The sequence below is a fragment of the Salmo salar genome, chromosome ssa09 (assembly GCF_905237065.1).
Source record: "Salmo salar chromosome ssa09, Ssal_v3.1, whole genome shotgun sequence".
In the NCBI taxonomy this organism is placed as follows: domain Eukaryota; kingdom Metazoa; phylum Chordata; class Actinopteri; order Salmoniformes; family Salmonidae; genus Salmo; species Salmo salar.
In genome coordinates, this window is record NC_059450.1 from 69052442 (window position 1) to 69065759 (window position 13318).

Sequence of the window (13318 nt, forward strand, 5' to 3'; positions counted from 1 at the left end):
TTCTCTCTCATTCCCTCTCTCTCCCTCCCTCCATCCACAACGGACTATTTATTTATTTCTCTCTGCCCTGTGAGAGAGATGTGTGTCATTGCTATTCATGAAGGGAGCCATCTCTTCTAGCACAGATAGAGACAGAGAAATTAGAGAGAAGCAGAGAGAGAGAGGGGGGGGGGGGACAAAGAGTCTGAGGCACACAGCGAGAGTGATGGACTGCAGAGTCAGACTACACGTAAAGTTATCCAACGGAGTCACCTCATAAAAATCTATGAAAAACTGGAGAGGGATGGACGATTTGTCACAACTTTCAATTTCTTTTCTAACACCTGACAATACGAGTATAGGGTGCAATTGGTTGACATTGAAGTGGTCTGGAAGGCTTATTGGAGTGGGCGCGCTGTCAACACTTTCTACAAAGAAGTAGACTAAAAGCTTTTAACGGACAGAGAGACATAAACAGAGTTAATCATTGGGAATAATACAATACAATCCCAATACCTCACATAATAGCACACACTATCAAACTCAATCACCACCATTACTTCTATTTCTGTCTCTGGGATTGGACAACAAATAAACAAACCCCAAAGAACATACGCTCACCCATCAGCGCTTAGCTGTCAATATCTCACGTTCTGTGTCTCCCACCTACTCCTACTCCTCTTTTCTTCATCCCTCCCTCATTCTGTCTCCCAGTCTTTCACTCTCGCGCTCCCTCTCTTTCTCACGCGCGCTCCCTCTCTTTCACTCCTCTTTCTCCCCATCTCAGCCTCTGCACAAGGCAGAGCATGTTAGAAGTCAAATCTGGAAAGCGGCAGGACCTGTCCTCTTTTCTCATCTCTTCCCGGCTTTAAGCTCATTTCAAAGGCTGTGATCCACCCCCTACTCCCCCTACCTCCCCCTAATCCCCTTACCTCCCCCTACTCCCCCTCCCAGCCTCTGTACTGAACAGGACATAATGACACTCCTTTAGCAGAGATGGAGATTTCAGCAGTACTGAGAACCAGAGCAGAGTGGTAAGAGGAAGTAAAGGAAGTGACAGACAGAAAGAGGGAGAAAAGGAGAGAGGGCATGAGGACATGAGGACATCAGGCCCTGTGGGAGACTCCCATAATGATATGGATTATTATACTCCATTATGACCGGTAGACTCCACTATGATTACATGGGATATGAACACGGTGTACCTTTAGAATCCTCCCAAAAAAATTTGCCCCTGTGTCCTCCAACACCACCTGCACACCTCAGCAGGACCTCACAGGAGTAATACCTCTCAATGCTCTACAGGGAGAAAGAGAGAGAAAGTGCGAGAGATAAGAGAGACCTACATAGAGACAGGCATATATAAAGAGAGATGTAGAGAGACAGAGACATCGAATCATTGGTAAGAGGTTGCAAGAACACCCTAACAGGATAATACCTGCATTTAGTACAGACTCTGCTCAGTGAGAGAGAATGATCAGCACTACTTCACTGTGAGGCGACCAGTTCAGCTCAGCCTTGTTATGTGCTGCCAGTTTCATCTGGGTGACAGCTCATTTCCTCTGAAATACCTGCCTTCCTACAAACTCAGGGGCCAACGCCAACACTATCCCTTATTGGAACCTTTCTTTGTCTCTCTCTCTCTTTACCCTCTCTCTCTTTGCTCTCTCTCTTTGCTCTCTCTTTGCTCTCTCTGCTCTCCCTCTCTCTCTTTGCTCTCTTTCTCTCTCTTTGCTCTCTCTCTCTCTTTGCCCTCTCTCTCTCTTTGCCCTCTCTCTCTCTTTGCTCTCTCTCTTTGCTCTCTCTCTCTCTCTTTGCTCTCTCTCTCTCTTTGCTCTCTCTCTCTCTTTGCTGTCTCTCTCTCTTTGCTCTCTCTCTTTGTTATCTCTCTCTCTTTGCTCTCTCTCTCTCTTTGCTCTCTCTCTCTCTTTGCTCTCTCTCTCTTTGCTCAATTCAATTCAATTCAATTTGCTTTATTGGCATGATGTAACAATGTACATTTTGCCAAAGCTTACTTTGGATATTTACAATATGAAAAATAATGAGAATCAAAATTGTTAACGGGACAACAGTAACAAAAATAACCAAGGGTCAAAATAACCATACATTGAACAGTAACAATAAGCATACAGTAGTGCAGGTTGATGTGCAGGTTGATTGGTCTGTCAGACACTGTCCCTCAACTTATGGCAGGCAGCAATGTAGTGCGCTGCCAACCCACAGCTCTCTGCGCCCTCCCCCAACAGGACGGGTAGCCTATCCTCATCAGAGAGGTCTTTGAAACCTTGAATAAGGGTTTCAAATTTGGGGAAATGACACTCTAATTGTTTTATATTTTTCACATTTTGTCAGGAAATGCAGCTCCGTCTCAGGTTCTGCTGTTGTGCAGTGGTTGCACAGCCTTTCCTCTACAGGGAGCCAGGTTTTCCTGTGTCTACCCTTCTCAACGGCAAGGCTGTGCTCACTGAGCCTGTACTTTGTCAAAGTTTTTCTAAGGTTTTGATTAGTAACCATGGTCAAATATTTTGCCACGGTGTACTGTCGATTTAGGGCCAGATAGCTTTGTGTTTCCCAATAAGCAATGCAGTTTTGTTTTGACTGTGTTGTAATTTGGTTTATTCTGATTGATTGGATGTTCTGGTCCTGAGGATTCAGTGTGTTAGTAGAACAGGTTTGTGAACTCAGCCCCAGGACCAGCTGGATGAGGGGACTCTTTTCTTTGCTCAGCTCTTGGCATTGCAGAGCTTGGTAATGATATGAGAGGGGGTCACTGTATTTTAGATGTTTCCAAAACTGAATTGCTCTTTTTTGAGTTTTTATTATTAGTGGATATTGGCCTAATTCTGCCCTGCATGCATTGTTTGTAGTTTTCCTCTGGACATGTAGGAGAATCTTACAGAACTCTGCATCCAGGGTTTCAATGGTGTGTTTGTCCCATTTGATGAAATCTTGTTTTGCAAGTGGACCCCACACCTCGCTGCCATAAAGTGCAATTGGTTCAATTACATATTCAATAAGTTTTAGCCAAACTTTAATAGGTATTTCAATTTGAATTTGCTTTTTAATGGTGTAGAATGCCCTGTGTGCTTTCTCTCTCAGTTCATTCACTGCCTCAATAAGGTGTCCAGTTGAGCTTATTTTTAAACATAAGTAATTGTAGTGTGTGCAGTACTCTATATATTTTGTACCAATTGAGAACTTTGGTCTAATTCCCTGAGATCTGGATCTTCTCTGGAAAATCATTATTTTAGTCTTTTTGGGGTTTACTGCCAGGGCCCAGGGCCCAGGTCTGGCAGTACTGCTCTAGCAGGTCCAGGCTCTGCTGTAGGCCATGTGCTGTGGGTGACAGCAGGCATAGGTAACTGCGAAAAGTAGGCATTTAACCTCTGAATTGTGGAGACTAACACCAGGGGCTGAGGATTTTTCTAGAATAGTGGCCAATTCGTTGATGTAAATATTGAAGAGTGTAGGGCTCAGATTGCAACCCTGGCGATGGCCCCGCCCCTGGTTAAAGAATTCTGTTATTTTCTTGACAATTTTAATGCTGCACGTATTGCCAGTATACATTGATTTAATTATGTCATATGTTTTACCCCCTACACCACTTTCAATAACTTTGTAGTACAGTCCTGTATGCCAAATAGAATCAAATGCTTTTTGGTAGTCGATAAAGCAAGCGTATATTTTGGTGGACATGTTTATCTATCAGGGTGTGTAGTGTGTAAATATGATCAGTCCTGCGATGTTTTGGTATAAATCCAATTTGGCTTTTACACAAGACATTGTGCTTATTAAGGAAGTCTCTCTCTTTCTCTCTCTCTCTCTTTCTCTCTCTCTCTTTCTCTCTCTCTCTCTTTCTCTCTCTCTCTTTCTCTCTCTCTCTCTCTCTCTCTCTCTCTCTCTCTCTCTCTCTCTCTCTCTGCCCTTTTTCTTTAATGTTCTCTTTTTCAACCCCTCTCACTCGCACCTGTATTCTCCCTTGTTGGGTTCTCAGAAGTCATGGAAGGTCTTTTCTGTTCATTTGTGGTGGGGAAGGTAGGTGCAAAGGTAAAGAGATGCTCTTTGGTGACATGTTGTACAATATATTCAGTCTCGACAGACACAAAGGAAGACATGAACATGAAAGAACATACGTTGAAACACACACACACAAGCACACACACATGCAGGAAGACACAGATAGGTCCTCAGATGAAAGAACATACTTTGAAACACACACACACACACACACACACACAGGCCCAGTCCCAGACATAGAGAAGAATGAATGGGCCAGTTTAAATCAGCCAAGCTGCTGCTGCACACTGAATACCAATACCCTGATCGAGCACAGCAATGAATGGAGCATACACACCCTGACACACACAACCACACACACACACACAAATGCCCTCTGCCAGAAATGTAATCATGTGTACATTTATATGTACAAACAAATTGCTCTTGCGTCATGCTGTCTCCTTTTTTTACTTCCTGAGAGCATCTCATACAGTCTCATACATCGTTTTCTCTCTTGCACGCTCTGCTTTTCCATTGAATGAAAGGAGAAAAGGAGGGGGGAACATAGTGTTCACAGAGAAATGTTAAGACAGGGGGAAGCTCCAGTATGATCAGTTTTAAGAGCTACACCAAATCAAATGACAGCCCCAAGAGACCTCCTCTCTCCTCTCTTTCCGGAGCCGGGCCCGAAGATAGTGATTTCATTTTAGTAAATGTTTCTCTCTTTCTCTCTTTCTTTGTCTTAGACACATACACACACACTTTTTCACAACCAAACACACTTCCCATATGCATCTCTCTCTCTCTCTCTCCCCTTCTCTCTCTCCTTCCCTCTGTGTTTTCAATCACATAGCTTTTATAAAGGCCTACCTATGATTGTGTAGAGCGAAGGCGGAGGTAGAAGGCGGGGATGGGGCATAAGAATGAAACTGGTCTTTATAAGAGCTGAGTCATCAGGTGAACATTATTTCTCTCACTGTGCCGTGTCGCAGGGAGTATTGATATTTTCTCAGTCTAAGATGGCCGCCTGGCGCCAGCGTCGTGATTGAGTGCTGTGATTTCTCCATCACAGGAATAAACCAACACTTATCGACATAAATACATCTTTTGAATTGCAAATACAGTCAATTTGGAAGATTTACAGTGATATTTTACCCCAGAAAGCACACCTTTCTCTGCATTTCTCCACAGCACAGAACACAAAAGCTATCGCCAATGGGCTCCAGAATAGTAAAGACTTTTAGGCACAGGTGAGTCATTGTAGCACTGTCTTGAGAAATGGGAACAGAACCAAAATATGCAGTTCTTATTCAAAGAGGTACATTACATTTTCAGTGAGCCGCCAACATACTTTGTTCTTCAATTTCAGCTGCTATTGTGTTGATATAGGACACATAAAGAAGATGAAAATACTGCATGATTAAAAAAATACATGATTATACCTCTCTCTTTCTTTAACTCTCGCTTCAGTGCAGTAGGGACTTGGCAGGTGAAGGGGGGAACAGGTGGAAGGTGGTATCCCCACAGGAGAGGTCCCATGGTGGGGCTGATGGATGACTCGCTGTACCCTCTCTCTGGGTGTCCCCAGAATCAACCTAACTTCATCTCCTCCTGCTGTTAGAATAGGACAATGATTAACATCCTGGCCACCGGCAAGTACCACAGAAACACACTTTCAGGGCACCAGTTTGAAGAGCTTGCTTTGAACACTGACTAGCGTGAAAAGAGCAATCGGAGCATTGAGAGTGGTGGAGACAGAACTGCAGTGAGTATGAGAGTTGAATATCCAAAAGACAAACTGATCAAACCTACATGTACATTTAGAGTAACTTTGGGTGAACTCCTGAGGTGTTGTTCACCGATTGATATGATGAGGCAGGCAGCCAATTAGAGTGGAGAGATGGTGTGGACTGATTAGCAGGCCACAGGTGAAGAGGACAGGGGGGCACAAGCAAGGGGTGGGCACTAGGGGGGCTTCTGAATATATTTAAGTGGATCACAGGAAATCAAACCGGCTCATTAATTTATAGCCTTGTGTGTCACTTGTTACTGAAAAGCTGATCCTCATTCTGATGTTTTACATTTAGACCCAGGCTGAGCTCAGACTGGGAGAACTGACCAGCCTCGTTATAAGTCTGCAGTCAGATGATCGCCCTGTCATAATCGATTGATCCCACAATCAGTCAGTTGGTAATCATTTTTCGTTTGTATAACACCTGGCTGTCACAGAGTCATTGAGCACAGGCCCATGTATGAATAGTCAAACCCAGAGACTACATATTATGATGAGCCCTGATTGGCCCACGTTTCAGACCTCATTAAAAACTGAAAGTCATACTGCAGGTTGAAAAAATAAAACTATGTGAGGACAAATGAATGCATTAGCACAGAAAATCAAAATTGTTTTCTATTTCATAGAAGTAAAGAATGTAAGATAACTTTTCTTTGTGATCAAATGAATGATAAGCTAAACAATGGCAATGCGGATCTTAGTGCAGTGAAGTTCAAGTGCAGTTCAACACTTGCAATGTAGATCAATGCTGCAAACCAATGTAAACGTACCGACATTTTGAATTTTTAAACTGCCATTGAAGTCTCCATCATCCAGACGGTGAAACTCATATCAGCTGCTGGCAACTATGTTCCGTTTTTTACACTTGTTTTCGTGGTGGATTTCTGCCATGAACAACAAAACAACACAAAAGGAACTAACTAGGGAGAAGCTGACACGCTAAATACCCAGGGGGAGAGAGAGGAGAATGTTTTAAGTGTGTTTAAACCCAAACAATGTGTTGTTTTTTTGTTTCACCGAATATAATAAATATAATAACTTTAATCCCTGAGTATACACAAGAGTGCTCATTAATTCCGTCTCCATGGAGACCAGCACATTAGCACCACAAACAGGGATCAAAACAACACAATGTTTATCTCTGTCCCTCTGTCACTCTCCCACAATGCAACCCGATAAACACCCAGACAAAAAATAGAACAAAGACTATGTGAGGATGAAGGAGAATTACCCACCTAGAAAAGTCTAAAACAAACATCAGGAGGGATGTGATTAAACATAATCTGCCATATACTCATTATTAAAGTTATTTTCACGGTCAAATTGTTTGTTTGCTAAATCACAAGATGGAACGACCTTTGTTGATGTCGTGGTTGCGATGAGAACAAAATCAATTCATGTGCACAAATACACTATTATGTGTTTACCACTGAGGCACACACAGTGGTAAACAAACTGATATTCAACACACACACAGGTTTGAGGGTGATTGGTAACCCGTCCATCAGTCTGTCTGTGTGGGATGAAAGATTAGAGGAGGTAGGACTGGCCCACACCTTAGGAACGGGAGGGAGAAGGTCACCAATTAAAAGCCCAGTCACTAACCAGATGTGCCACAGGCAGAGGTCAGAGGTCAAAGATAGTTAGTACTTGAATTATGCATTTCACTGACTCTGGCTCAACCATCACCCAAGGGCCACACACTCACACATATCACACATACTGTACATGCACACACACCTTAGAACTCTACTAATGAGCGTAGGTGGGGAGGCATCAAAGGTGAGGTTATTAATACTCCAAGGCTTCACTTAATATTTCAGTGAGAGTAAAACTCTGCTAACATTCTCAATGAAGGTAAATCACATAGACCATTAACAGACCTGCTGCGTTCAAATAGTTTGGAAATAGACAAATCTATCACATACCTTGATGGTTTGATTGAATCTGCCTGGAGTGCTAGATGAGTGGGATTTGCCCGTTTGTCACTATTCCATTGGTTCCATTGTGCAAGGCCAGCTCAACAAAACCCAACAAAAGCATTTAAAAGATTTTTCTGAAATCAAATACTATTTGAACCCAGGTCTGTTATCAAAGACCGTTGTACAGGCCACTTGTCACCTAAAACACTCACAAACTTTTACAGATGCACAATCGAGAGCATCCTGTCGGGCTGTATCACTGCCTGGTACGGCAACTTCACCGCCCTCAACTGTAAGGATCTCCAGAGGGTAGTGCGGTCTACACAACGCATCACCGGGGGCAAACTACCTGCCTCCAGGATACCTACAGCACCCAATGTCACAGGAAGGCCAAGAAGATAATCAAGGACAACAACCACCCGAGCCACTGCCTGTTCACCCCGTTATCATCCAGAAGACGAGGTCAGTACAGGTGCATCAAAGCTGGGACCGAGAGACTGGAAAACAGCATCTATCTTAAGGCCATCAGACTGTTAAACAGCCATCACTAACATTGAGAGGCTGCTGTCAACATACAGACTCAAATCTCTGGCCACTTTAATAAATGGACTTAATAAATGTATCACTAGTCACCTTAAATAAAGCCACTTTAATAATGTTAACATATCCTACATTACTCAATTCATATGTATATACTGTTCTATACCATCTACCCCATCTTGCCTATGCCTATCGTTAGTCACTTTAAACAACGCCACTTTAATAATGTCTTCATATCCTACATCACTTTGCTACACTCGCATTATTTCTTTTATTTATTTCACTTTTATTTAACCAGGTAGGCCAGATGAGAACAAGTTCTCATTTACAACTGTGACCTGGCCAAGATAAAGCAAAGCAGTGCGACACAAACAACAACACAGAGTTACACATGGAATAAACAAACAAACAGTCAATTACACAATTGAAAATTATATATACAGTGTGTGCAAATGAGGTAAGATAAGGGAGGTAAGGCAATAAATTACAATTTAGCAATAAACACTGGAGTGATAGATGTGCAGAAGATGAATGTGCAAGTAGAGATACTCGGCTGCAAAGGAGAAGAAAAAAAAACAGTATGGGGATGAAGTAGTTGGATGGGCTTTTTACAGATTGGCTATGTACAGGTGCAGTGATCTGTGAGCTGCTCTGACAGCTGGTGCTTAAAGTTAGAGAGGGAGATATGAGTCTCCAGCTTCAGTGACTTTTGCAATTCGTTCCAGTCATTGGCAGCAGAGAACTGGAAGGAAAGACGGCCAAAGTAGGAATTGGCTTTGGGGGTGACCAGTGAAATATACCTGCTGGAGCGCGTGCTACGGGTGGGTGCTGCTATGGTGACCAGTAAGCTGAGATAAGGCAGGGCTTTACCTAGCAAAGACTTATAGATGACCTGGAGCCAGTGGGTTTGGCGATGAATATGAAGCGAGGGCCAGCCAACGAGAGCATACAGGTCACAGTGGTGGGTAGTATATGGGGCTTTGGTGACAAAACGGATGGCACTGTGATAGACTGCATTCAATTTGCTGAGTAGAGTGTTGGAGGCTATTTTGAAAATGACATCGCCGAAGTCAAGGATTGGCAGGATAGTCAGTTTTCCGAGGGTATGTTTGGCAGCATGAGAGAAGGATGCTTTGTTGCAAAATAGGAAGCCGATTCTAGATTTGATTTTGGATTGGAGATGCTAAATGTGAGTCTGAAAGGAGAGTTTACAGTCCAACCAGACACCTAGGTATTTGTAGTTGTCCACATATTCTAAGTCAGAACTGTCCAGGGTAGTGATGCTAGTCGGGCGGGGAGGTGCGGGCAGCAATCGGTTGAAGAGCATGCATTTAGTTTTACTTGCATTTAAAAGCAGTTGGAGGCCACGGAAGGAGAGTTGTATGGCATTGAAGTGCGTCTGGAGGTTAGTTAACACAGTGTCCAATGAAGGGCCAGAAGTATACAGAATGGTGTCATCTGCATAGAGGTGGATCAGAGAATCACCAGCAGCAAGAGCGGCATCATTGACGTATACAGAGAAAAGGGTCGGCCCGAAAATTTAACCCTGTGGCACCCCATAGAGACTGCCAGAGGTCCGGACAACAGGCCCTCCAATTTGACACACTGAACTCTATCTGAGAAGTAGTTGGTGAACCAGGTGAGGCAGTCATTTGAGAAACCAAGGCTGTTGAGTCTGCCGATAAGAATGTGGTGATTGACAGAGTCGAAAGCCTTGGCCAGGTCGATGAATACAGCTGCACAGTATTGTCTCTTATCGATGGCGGTTATGATATCGTTTAGGACCTTGAGCGTGGCTGAGGTGCACCCATGACCAGCTCGAAACCAGATTGCATAGCGGAGAAGGTACGGTGGGATTCGAAATGGTCAGTGATCTGTTTGTTAACTTGGTTTTCGAAGACCTTAGAAGGGCAGGGTAGGATAGATATGGGTCTGTAACAGTTTGGGTCTAGAGTGTCTCCCTCTTTGAAGAGGGGGATGACCGCTGCAGCTTTCCAATCTTTGGGGATCTCAGATGATACGAAAGAGAGGTTGAACAGGCTAGTAATAGGGGTTGCAACAATTGGAGCGGATAATTTTAGAAAGAGAGTGTCCAGATTGTCTAGCCCAGCTGATTTGTAGGGGTCCAGATTTTGCAGCTCTTTCAGAACATTGGCTATCTGGATTTGGGTGAAGGAGAAATGGGGAGGCTTGGGCAAGTTGCTGTGGGGGTTGCAGGGCTGTTGACCGAAGTAGGGGTAGCCAGGTGGAAAGCATGGCCAGCCGTAGAAAAATGCTTATTGAAATTCTCAATTATCGTGGATTTATCGGTGGTGACAGTTTCCTAGCCTCAGTGCAGTGGGCAGCTGGGAAGAGGTGCTCTTGTTCTCCTTTGTGCTACAGGATGCAAATTTCTGTTTGAAAAAGCTAGCCTTAGCTTTTCTAACTGCCTGTGTATATTGTTTCCTAACTTCCCTGAAAAGTTGCATATCACTGTGGCTATTCGATGCTAATGCAGTATGCCACAGGATGTTTTTGTGCTGGTCAAGGGCAGTCAGGTCTCGAGTGAACCAAGGGCTATATCTGTTCCTGGTTCAAACATTTTTGAATGGGGCATGCTTATTTAAGATGGTGAGGAAATCACTTTTAAAGAAAAACCAGGCATCCTCTACTGACGGAATGAGGTCAATATCCTTCCAGGATACCCGGGCCAGGTCGATTAGAAAGGCCTGCTCGCTGAAGTGTTTTATGGAGCGTTTGACAGTGATGAGGGGTGGTCGTTTGACCGCTGACTCATTACGGACGCAGGCAATGAGGCAGTGATCGCTGAGATCCTGGTTGAAAACAGCAGAGGTATATTTGGAGGGCAGGTTGGTTAGGATGATATCTATGAGGGTGCCCATGTTTACGGATTTGGGGGTGTACCTGGTAGATACATTGATAATTTGTGTGAGATTGAGGGCATCTAGCTTAGATTGTAGGGCGGCCGGGGTGTTAAGCATGTCCCAGTTTAGGTCACCTAACAGTACGAGCTCTGATGATAGATGGGGAGCAATCAATTCACATATGGTGTCCAGGGCACAGCTGGGGGCTGAAGGTGGTCTATAGCATGCGGCAACAGTGAGAGACTTGTTTCTGGAAAGGTGGATTTTTAAAAATGGAAGCTCAAATTGTTTGGGCACAGACCTGGATAGTATGACAGAACTCTGTAGGCTATCTTTGCAGTAGAATGCAACTCCACCCCCTTTGGCAGTTCTATCTTGTCGGAAAATGTTATAGTTAGGGATGGAAATTTCAGGGTTTTTGGTGGCCTTCCTATGCCAGGATTCAGACATGGCTAGGACATCCGGGTTGGCAGAGTGTGCTAAAGCAGTGAATAAAACAAACTTAGGGAGGAGGCTTCTAATGTTAACATGCGTGAAACCAAGGCCTTTACGGTTACAGAAGTCAACAAATGAGAGCGCCTGGGGAATGGGAGTGAAGCTAGGCACTGCAGGGCCTGGATTAACCTCTAAATCACCAGAGGAACAGAGGAGTACATTTACATTTACATTTACATTTTAGTCATTTAGCAGACGCTCTTATCCAGAGCGACTTACAAATTGGTGCATTCACCTATAATATCCAGTGGAACAGCCACTTTACAATAGTGCATCTAAATCTTTTAAGGGGGGGGTTAGAAGGATTACTTTATCCTATCCCAGGTATTCCTTGAAGAGGTGGGGTTTCAGGTGTCTCCGGAAGGTGGTGATTGACTCCGCTGTCCTGGCGTCGTGAGGGAGCTTGTTCCACCATTGGGGTGCCAGAGCAGCGAACAGTTTTGACTGGGCTGAGCGGGAACTGTGCTTCCTCAGAGGTAGGGAGGCGAGCAGGCCAGAGGTGGATGAACGGAGTGCCCTTGTTTGGGTGTAGGGCCTGATCAGAGCCTGAAGGTACGGAGGTGCCGTTCCCCTCACAGCTCCGTAGGCAAGCACCATGGTCTTGTAGCGGATGCAAGCTTCGACTGGAAGCCAGTGGAGAGAGCGGAGGAGCGGGGTGACGTGAGAGAACTTGGGAAGGTTGAACACCAGACGGGCTGCGGCGTTCTGGATGAGTTGTAGGGGTTTAATGGCACAGGCAGGGAGCCCAGCCAACAGCGAGTTGCAGTAATCCAGACGGGAGATGACAAGTGCCTGGATTAGGACCTGCGCCGCTTCCTGTGTGAGGCAGGGTCGTACTCTGCGAATGTTGTAGAGCATGAACCTACAGGATCGGGTCACCGCCTTGATGTTGGTGGAGAACGACAGGGTGTTGTCCAGGGTCACGCCAAGGCTCTTAGCACTCTGGGAGGAGGACACAAGGGAGTTGTCAACCGTGATGGCGAGATCATGGAACGGGCAGTCCTTCCCCGGGAGGAAGAGCAGCTCCGTCTTGCCGAGGTTCAGCTTGAGGTGGTGATCCGTCATCCACACTGATATGTCTGCCAGACATGCAGAGATGCGATTCGCCACCTGGTTGTCAGAAGGGGGAAAGGAGAAGATTAATTGTGTGTCATCTGCATAGCAATGATATGAGAGACCATGTGAGGATATGACAGAGCCAAGTGACTTGGTGTATAGCGAGAATAGGAGTGGGCCAAGAACAGAGCCCTGGGGGACACCAGTGGTGAGAGCACGTGGTGCGGAGACAGATTCTCGCCACGCCACCTGGTAGGAGCGACCTGTCAGGTAGGACGCAATCCAAGCGTGCGCGGTGCCGGAGATGCCCAGCTCGGAGAGGGTGGAGAGGAGGATCTGATGGTTCACGGTATCAAAGGCAGCAGATAGGTCTAGAAGGATGAGAGCAGAGGAGAGAGAGTTAGCTTTAGCAGTGCGGAGAGCCTCCGTGACACAGAGAAGAGCAGTCTCAGTTGAATGCCCAGTCTTGAAACCTGACTGATTGGGATCAAGAAGGTCATTCTGAGAGAGATAGCAAGAGAGCTGGCCAAGCACGGTGCGTTCAAGAGTTTTGGAGAGAAAGGAAAGAAGGGATACTGGCCTGTAGTTGTTGACATCGGAGGGATCGAGTGTAGGTTTTTTCAGAAGGGGTGCAACTCTCGCTCTCTTGAAGACGGAAGGGACGTAGCCAG